The sequence below is a fragment of the Piliocolobus tephrosceles genome, chromosome 15 (genome assembly GCF_002776525.5).
Source record: "Piliocolobus tephrosceles isolate RC106 chromosome 15, ASM277652v3, whole genome shotgun sequence".
Classification (NCBI taxonomy): Eukaryota; Metazoa; Chordata; class Mammalia; order Primates; family Cercopithecidae; genus Piliocolobus; species Piliocolobus tephrosceles.
The window spans coordinates 24,717,468-24,727,247 of record NC_045448.1 but is presented as its reverse complement, the minus strand read 5'-3'; the positions used below and the strand labels follow the sequence as shown (position 1 = coordinate 24,727,247).

Below are 9,780 nucleotides of genomic sequence, written 5' to 3'. Positions count from 1 at the left end.
GCTGGGACTACAGGCACATACCACCATGCCCAGTTAATTTTTGTATTTTTTTGTGGGGCAGTAGAGACAGGGTTTTGATAGGTTGCCAAGCTGTTCTCAAAATCCTGAGTTCAACTGATCTGCCTGCCTCAGCCTCTCAAAGTACTGAGATTACAGGTGTGAGCCACCATGCCCATAGGTCCATTTTCTTATATATATTTCTCACTGTATTATTTCATTACAAGAGTGCTGGGGTTGCTGTGTTTTCTTCTAATATAATATGGCTATCATGCTGAGTCCTCCTAGGGCATGACTCTTGAACTGGTGGTTTGGGAGTGGGGAAGTGAGGATAGGGTCTTCCAAATGGCCATTCCTGGTATCTTTCATCTCAACAAGAGGCAAGGTCTTCAGATAGGACCAGAACACTATAAGGTGGGCCTAACTTGATTGGGCGTTTCTTAATCTCTCTGAGCCTGAGTTTTGAGGATTCTGTGTTTCACTAAAGACACTTTTAGGTGAGACATGCTCAAGACTGCCTTTTTATCCCTAGAGACAGATAGAGGCCTAATCTGAGTGGGATCAGTGTGGTGAATCACAAAGTAAGAATAAGTCATAGCTTATAAGCCAGTTTATTCTACATATGTGCAACCTACTCTGTGTATTTCCATTTAAATAATTCAGCTTTATCGAACTGCTGTTTGGGAGAGCCAAGGCAAGGGCTTGTGTTCACCTTGGGTGTGAGAGTATTCAGAATCCTTCTGAAGTCAGCATAATGGTAGCAGTGGGAATCAACCAGGGACCACAAGAGTAAGGGAAACTCAAGAGGAAAGAATATGTCGAAGGCCAGTAATCCCTTGTACCAAGAGTGCCTGTGTCCAGCACAAGATCCTCCATTAATGAATGTTGACTTTCCCTTTAATCATGAACATGTGTAATCATTCTGAAAGAACATGTAGAAATCATTTAGTCCAACCCTCCCATTTTACAGATGAGGAACCAAGATCCATTGAGTTTACATGAACTTTTCCATATCAGTAGCAGAACAAAATCAATTTTCAATGAAATAAAAGAAATTTTAAAAATTATGCATTTGTGCATTTTTATGGAGAAGACATTGTTTGTTGTTTTAAAATCAAATTTACAAGGACATCCATAATTCATAGCTACAAATAGTAACTATGGCTGGGATTGGCAGTTGTCATCACAACTTCACCTGTTTTTCCAAGCCCTTGAGGATGAAATTCAAACAAGAAAGCCCCCAGTTCCACCTCCCAACCAGTTTTCTACTGAAGAAAAGTACCTTTTGTTCTCCTTTCTTCTTTGATGTTCCCCTTGCTTGTACTTAAGGCTCTGAAGGAAAAATGCCTTTACAAAAGTAGATACTTAGTTCAGAGGCATATGCCTCTGATCCAACCTGCATAAAGATGAAAGTTTGTTTTCATCACGATTGCCTGCTTTGAAAGACCTAGTGTTCTTTCATCGGTTTGGATATTTTTGTTTGTTCTTCACAAGTATTTGCTCAATTCAAACTAACAATTTGAACTTGGATACTAGCTCATCCACTATGATTTCTGACCTGTGTGGACTCTGAATATTATGTTTGTTTCCAAAGTAATTTTCTAAAGTTTGTTATTTGATATTTTATGCATAACATTTTCTTCATTCAAAGTAATTAACCAACTTAATACAATTTCAAAATGCCAACATCACTGGTGAGTGACTGAATGAGTAAATGAATGAATGAACAGCATCTTAAAAAGGAAGCATTTGCTCTAAATGTAGCTGCAGATGGAGGCCACTAAGTTGTGTGTTAGTGGTGTCTCACAGCTGCTCCATGCTTTTGACATCACATGTGAAGCATGATGTTTCTGGTGTGTTCTTATGGCCCTTCTCTTCCAAGTGAAGTAGGCATTCCACATTCCCTGCAGCAAAGGAGGAAACAGAACAAAACAGAAAGAAGGCAATCCTTGCTTTTGTGTCTGAAAACTCCAAGCCTCAGTGAAAGGGGAGGAAATAAAATGACTAGGTTATGGATTTAGAAGACTATATGGGTAAGAGAGAAATTTAGGAAAGTTCCTTGGGCTGGGAGGGCTGACAGAGAATGGGAGAAGATCCAGCTAACTAGGGAGGAGTGTGGTGGAACCGGGACAGATCATGGGGAAAGAAAAGGAGATGGCACTGGAGAGCATTTTGTGTCCCACTCGAGTAAAGAGCCAAGAATATTCACTCCCCATGAATCATAAAGGAGTTAAGCCAGTGCACCCAGGTGTCTGGTCTCCCTTGGAATATTCCCTGGGTTAAAGAGCTATGCTACTTTTCTTGGGTTTAGCTGCCTAATGAGAAGTTTCCTGGGCAGTGGTCAGCATGCCATCTATGTTCCTCAGCAGGAGTACTGCTGACATTCCTCAGAGCTTTTGATTGGCTTCTACTGAACCTACTCTGTGTGGGACAACCTCTCACTTGATATCTTAAGACAGCCATAATCCCTCCAAAGTGGAAGCAGCATCCTGATCTGGAAGTCTGGTGGTGAGTGTGAGTCAAAGTCTTACGACCTTAGGTTTAGGTTGAATGGAACACAATGAGCTCAAAAATCTCCACCACATCTCGGGCTGTGGTAAAGCATGTCTTGGTGCTCTGATTGTGTTGGGAAGTTCTTATGGAGTTGCAAATAGGAATCAGGGTTATTGTTTGCAGTCACAGAAAGGTCCTAGAATCAAGGGGTTGAACATGAAGCTGCCATAAGTTGGTGGGGGTTCACCTGTGCCCATCCATGGCACATTAGTTGGGCATCAGTTTTTTCAGCTTTAACTCTGCCACCTTTTCCCCATTCTGTAGCCATAGCCCATCCAACTAGAGACCACTCCTGCTTACTTTTCCCCCATAAGTAATGTTCCCCATTAGGATCATCAGTAAAAATCATCCAAGACATGGAAATGGGCAAAAGAGATTAATGTATCTCCTATCAGTGGAGGCCTGGGTTTTATCACTTATACACTAGGGGAATTGACTGATTGTAAACAGGTGTGCTCCTTTGACTGCCTTTTCATCAACCTTCTGTGGGAGTAGAAGTTAACCTGTAATGCATATGATCACTGTCCATAGCAATGCAAATTAATTTTGTTTTGTAGAGATAAAATTGATTTCTGTATTGTAAAAAAGAGGAGAATACCTCACTGAGCTTTAGAAGATTAATCAGTTTTATATCTATTAGCAAATCGATTTAAACATTCTAAAGGTATTTCAGCTATATGAATTCCATGTATACTTATATATATGGAACATTTTGTAAAAATTTTTTATCGCTCTAAATAGCCATAACATTAGATGTAAATGGAAAGGAATTTGTGCCGCCATGTACCAATTTTTTAAAATCATAGGACATTTATGTTCAAATGGCTTTTATCCTTTTTGGTTTAGTATTATGGAACAAGGTATACTTGTAAATCTAACTAAGTAATTTGCCTAGATTCATGTGTACAGAGAGGCTGGACATTACCGAATGTTGATGAAACTAGCATTATTATGAGAGCAGACTAAATATCTCTTCCTTTTTCTAATGATTCTGCCTGAGATGAGCCCTATAAATCACATTAAACATTTTTATTAGTATAGAATAAGGCAAGGGCCATCCAGGATTAAAAAAAGTAGTATAAGAAAAGTATTGGAGGTTATGAGCATTGGAATGATCAAAAGTGAAGAAACACTACTGCTTGGTCAGAAAATTCTAAGGGGGAGAGGTGGAAGATAAGGCTGGATAAGTTGAATGAAGGCCTTTGAAATTTGTCCTACAGGAAATTGAGGAGATATTGGTAATTCTGGAGTAGGAATTTAAACATACATGGCTTAGGAAGAGCACTATGACACTAATGTGTCAGAAAGATTGGATTTGGAGGTGGTTGGCTAGGGAAGGGGGCCAAATTAAAGACAATCTTGGAAGTGGAAAAAGGATAAGGAAGTTTTGAAAGGTTTAGTGACCTCTCTGGGCTCTTGGTTCTGCTGTCCGAGCCACTCTTCCTTTTCCATAAGAAATGGCTCATACTTAAAACTGAGTAGTTTTCTTTTCTTTTTTCTCCCTTCTCCCCACAAGCTGATTAGTTTTCTGAGACTGTTAGCTGCCCATTGTAGTTTGGGAATTCAAAAAAAGGCCTCTTTTCATTTTGTGCCATCCCTTGTTTTCAGTGTAAATTGATAAAATTCCTTTGAAAATGTTGTGAGCTTTTTGTGTTTCAATGTATAATCCTCTCCATTAGGCAAACGTCACACTCGAAAATCTCTAGATAAGCCCCTCTCTTTCGTAGGCTTTGGAAGACTACACTGGGACAATGCTTGCAAGATTCTTAGAAGCCCTGTGTTGCATTTGCGTTGTTTGTTTTCACACTCTTTTAAAAACATTTTATTTGGAAATACTTTCAAACTTACAAAAAGTTGCAAAAAATAAAAATAGTACAAGGTACACCCTGTATAAACTTCACTCACTCAGACTTGCCTTTTATATTAATTTCCTAGGGTTGCTATAACAAATTACCACAAATTGGGGAGCTTAAAACAACATAAATTTTTTCTCTCACAATTGTCTAGGCTAGATGTCCAAAATCAAGGTGTTGTTGGGGCCATGCTGTTTCTGAAGACTCCAAAGGAAAATCTGCTCTGTGCTCTCTTAGTTTCTGATGTTGCCAGCAATTCTTGGGATTCCTTGGCTTGTGGTCATCTCTCTGATCTCTACCTCCTTCATCACATGTTCTTGTATGTCTTTTCACATTATCCTCCCTCTGTGTATGTCCGTCTCCGTGTCTCCTCTTCTTTCCTTATAAGGATACCAGTCATATTGCATTAAGAGTCCACTCTAGCTGGGTGTGGTCACCCACACATGTAATCCTAGCACTCTTTGGAGGCCAAGGTGGGAGGATCTCTTGAGCCAGGAGATTTTTTCCCTAATTCTGTGAAGAATGCAATTGGTAGCTTGATAGGAATAGCATTTAATCTGTAAATTGCTTTGGGCAGTATGGTCATTGTGACAATATTGATTTTTCCTATCCATGAGTATGGAATGTTTTTCCATTTGTTTGTGTTATCTCTGAGGAAGTGTTTTGTAATTCTTATTATAGAGGTCTTTCACCTTCTTGGTTAACTGTATTCCCGGGTATTTTATTCTTTTTGTGGTTATTAGGAATGGGATTGCATTCTTGATTTGTTTCTCAACTTGGATGTTGTTGGTTTACAGGAATGCTACTGATTTTTGTACGTTAATTTTGCATCCTGAAACTTTGCTGAATTTGTGTATCAGATCAAGGAGCTTATGGGCAGAGACTGTTGAGTTTTCTAGCTATAGAATTATATCATCTGCAAACAGAGATACTTTGACTTCCTCTTTTCCAATTTGGCTGCCTCTTATTCCTTTCACTTGCCTGATTCCTCTGTCTAGGATTCCTAGTAGTGTGTTGAATAGGGGTGGTGAAAGACGGCATCCTTGTCTTGTTCCAGTTTTCAAGAGGAAGGCTTCCAGTTTTTGTCCATTCAGTATGATGTTGGCTGCTCCATTCCTATTCTTATTAACTTAATTTTATTTTTATATTTGAAGAATGATGACATTCTTTCAAAAGTCAAGGAAGTTTCATTCTCTTTCTTCCCATTTACACTCCATTTTTCCTACCTCTAACTGGTTACTATTTTCTGGTTAATCCACCTTGTATTTCTTTTTTGTAATGATAAGTAGTTATATGTACCTTTTCTTATTTTCCTTTCATCCTTTCACAAAACTATATAGCATACTATATATAGTCTTATATGTATCTACTCCAGATATAAGTATATGCTGGTATAATCTAGGCATACTATATGTACTCCTTAGCACTTTGCTTTTTTAAGTTATTGTTTCCTAAAAGTCACTCCATAACATTTCATAGATATCATCCTTATTCCTTTTTCATAGCTGCACAGTACTGTGTTGTGTGTATGCAACTAATCTCCTATGCTTCGACATGTAGGTAGTTTCCAACAGTTTTCAATTATAAATTAAAATGATTTCAATGATTATACCCTTGGTAGTTACCAAGGGTAGCATTGTGCATATAAATTTCTGTATCATTAGAGATATGTCCCCTAGGTAAATTTCTAGCAAAGGTATTTCTGAGTTGAAGAAAAAGTACACATGCAGTTTTGTTAGAACTTGCCAAATTCCCCTCCATACGGGATCTATCCCATTTTGCAGATCCACCAGCAAAGTACAAAACGTCCTGTTTCCCACAGTCTTACCAACAGAGTGTATGTCACATTTTTGAATGTTTGCCAATCTATTGAGTAAGAAACGGTATCTCGGTATAGTTTTAATTTGCATTTCTCTTACTATGAGTGAGGGTAAACATCCTTTCTTATGGTTTAAGGTCATTTTCATAGCTCTGTGAATTGTCTGTGTTTTGCTCATTTTTCTAAGACTTTTTGGTCCTTTTTTTGCTCTCAACTTTTGAACTTTTTTTAAAGCTAGAGATATTAGTCCTTTATCTCTGATGCTTTTTACAAATATTTTTTCCTACTTTTATTGCCTTTGAATTTCAGGTCATAGTTAGAAAAGCTTTCCCTACACTGAAGTTAAAGTGAAAGTCACCCATGTTTTCTTCTCGTACTTATGTGATTTTCTTTAGCCAACTTTGGTATTCACTTAATTCCCAAGGTGTTTTTGTTTGTGTTTTCCTCTGAAGATCTCTGGCTTTTTTGTTAGTTCAGCTATTCATTTTGAAAAAGTCATGGGTGTTGATAAATGTGTTAATTAATTTGATTGTGGTAATTATTACACAATGTATACATATATCAAATCATTATGTTGTACACCTTGGAAAGATTCAATCTTTGTCAATTAAATAGTTTTTAATAAAAATTATGCAAAATAAAATAAAATGAGCTTGGAAATAAAGTATTTTGTCTAGCTGCTTCAGTGGTATTTATAGGGAGAATCACTCAGGGTATTGAGTCTGTCTTGCTGCTGGAAATATAAACAAGCTAATCTTTTCTCTGTAGCCCTAGAAGAAGATCATATAGTTTAGCCATCCAATTCTTAAACCCATATTCTTACAACAACATGCTAATCCTTTTAGAAATGTGCTTTTGGATCATCATACTATTTTATTTTAAAGCTATTACCATTACACTATAATAGGTAAATTACACTTAACTCACTAGCATTGCTAAAACCAGGTTCATAAAGTGGTAAGGATTATTCTTGAAGAGGTATGGATTAGCTGCCTTACAAATTTACTTATAACACCAGCAGGTTGCTTTTCTCTCCCATCTTTTATTTTTCTTGTTGATTTTTTGAGTGAACCATTATATGTAAAATCAGATTTATCAAAGAAAAAAATTAATTTTATGTTGTGGAATGGCACATGATAACTTTTCTAAAAGATGCTTTCTGTATTTGCTTGAAATAAAATATAGATTTAGATTAAATACCTAAATATAGATTACTTAGCTGAATATGTATGTTTTAGAGGAAAGACTTCAAGCAAAAGCAAGGTTAATTTGAAAACATGGTACTTGAATTCTTTATGTGACTAGCAAAATATTAAGGCAATTCAAACTTTTCTCAAGATGAGAACCCAAACACAAGCATGCTATTCAGGAACAGTGATATTAGTTTAACAGAGAAATGAAATTCAAATAATCTTAATAATTAATTAGAAATTTTAAATAGTCCTTATCAATGCACAAATGTACTTTATTAAGAGGGTATTAACCATTATAAGATACCCACATGGCTTTCTCTGTTCTTTAGACTTGATAAAGCATGATAGCTCATACTGTACACATGGCTTTTTTATAGCCAAAAAAGTGCCAGAGTTTCACATAGTAGCATTTCCATTTGTCAACAATATTATAGATAAAAATGAAACTCAGATCTTTAGAAAATCCCTCTTTCTAGTCCCAATATCTGTTCCTGGACTTGATCTAGGGCAGTTGTTATTTCTGGCACTTGGAGCTTTTGAAGTCAGTTCCACAGATATTGCTCTGAGCAGGTCTATACATAAGTGCAGAGATTTTATGCAGGCTCTATCCAAGGAAACTTTAGTTTTCAATCAGTTGATTTTGGGTTCCCTACCCTCCAAACTTCACTGTAAATTCTTGTATCTTCTGGATTTGGCAAAATGTTTTAGATGAACTGTTGGTTAAAGGAAAAAGCTGGTGGTTTACCAGACAAAACATAATCTCCACTGCCAAAGATACATTTTGAAAATCATTGTAATTTTTAATAATTAAGTATGAAACTCTGAAAACATATCTTGCTTAAAATTTTTTTTCCCACAAAATCCTCCTAGAATTCATGTTGTATAAGACGTACTCCTTCTTGATTTCCTAGTTTCTAGCTACTTCCAAGTGTCTCTGTAGCTGGAACCTTGCAGAGTGTTTGCTTAATAAATATTTGTGGACTGAAAGAAGAATCAGATTATAATAGACAGTGTATGAGGACATGGCAAATCTCTTAGATCTAAAATGGTTCAGATGATGGTCTGATACTATATAATTTATAATTTAAGTAAATTATAATATGGAGCTATAGCCATGTAAGTCTTTAGTTCTCAGGTGAGAAAGTTATTGTCTTGATAGTTGGCTGTGGATATGGTAGGGCACATATGCAGCAGCACCAGGTTATTATTAAATTAATCTAAGAATGTGAAATATTTGAGGGCCAAGGCTATGGATAATATCAAAGGAAACTAAGTATACTGAAACTACATGATGTCTGATATGAAATATCTATAGAAAATTGGGAACTTCCTTCCTTTGCTCTGGCTCATGGTGGCTTTTAGGCTGCATTCACCTAAAAGCCATTCCTGTCTGAAACTCACAACAATCTTATGGGGCAGGAGGCTCAGAATGTCCGTCTTTTTGAGGGGTGAAGAATTTTAACCTCAGGAGGGTTTGTTGACCTTCTAAGGTTTTCCAGCATTATTGGCAGGTTTTGGACTGAAACACAGACTTCGAGACTCTTCATCAAGTGCTCTTTCTCATTCTAACATCAAGAGAAAAGAAAACAAAGCATAAGAAGAAAGAAAAAGAAAAAAGTTTAATTTCACAGGTTGTTACAAATGACAGGCTCATATATTAAAAAGTTGTTTAAAATGTAATAAACATGGTGAACTTTGTAATAGATTTCCTGGGAAAAGTTTCTAACAGTTCAATGCATTTACACATGTCAGTCTTCAAGATCCAGCCCTTCTCAGGTCTTTGGAGGCAGAAGAGGATAAAGAGAACACACCTGGGCCTAAAGCTCCCTGTTCAGGCATATTTCCATGTTTGATTCCAATGTCTGCACTAGCAGCCAGAACAGTCTTCCCAAAACACAAACCCAATCATGCCACAATCATTTAAATCCTTCTGGTATTCTGCCCCAGCTTCATCTCCCACCTTTCAAACAGTCCACACTGAAGCTCTTTTATGTTTCTTCATCTTTGCTTATGTGGCCCCTTCTACCTGGAAAAACAAAGAAGCAAAGGAACAAACCTATTTAGCCTTCAAGGCTCTGTTTCCATATCTTTTCTTCTGTGGAGACTTCCATGATCTTCCACTCTTACCTGTGCTTCTAAGACAGAATTAGGCCCACTCTTCTGAGTGTGTCCACAGAACACAGTGTTTACTTGCAGATTACATCGCAATTGTGATGCAGGTCTATACATAAGTGCAGAAATTTTATGCAGGCTCTATCCAAGGAAACCTTAGTTTTCTATCAGTTGATTTTAGGTTCCCAAAATGTGGGCACACACACATTTGAACTATATTTTGAGCTTCTCGCTGGCTGAGCCTTGTCTTCTT

At 37.0% G+C, this 9,780-nt stretch overlaps 1 long non-coding RNA gene across 1 annotated transcript; it reads right to left on the bottom strand.

Annotated features, from left to right (window-relative positions):
- Positions 1-7,669: 7,669 nt before the first annotated feature.
- On the bottom strand, positions 7,670-9,562 carry LOC111554468. Its single transcript, XR_002735257.1, has 2 exons — positions 9,376-9,562; positions 7,670-8,980 (listed from the first exon to the last, which is right to left on the bottom strand). It is a non-coding gene; the product is annotated as an uncharacterized LOC111554468 (long non-coding RNA).
- Positions 9,563-9,780: the final 218 nt, after the last annotated feature.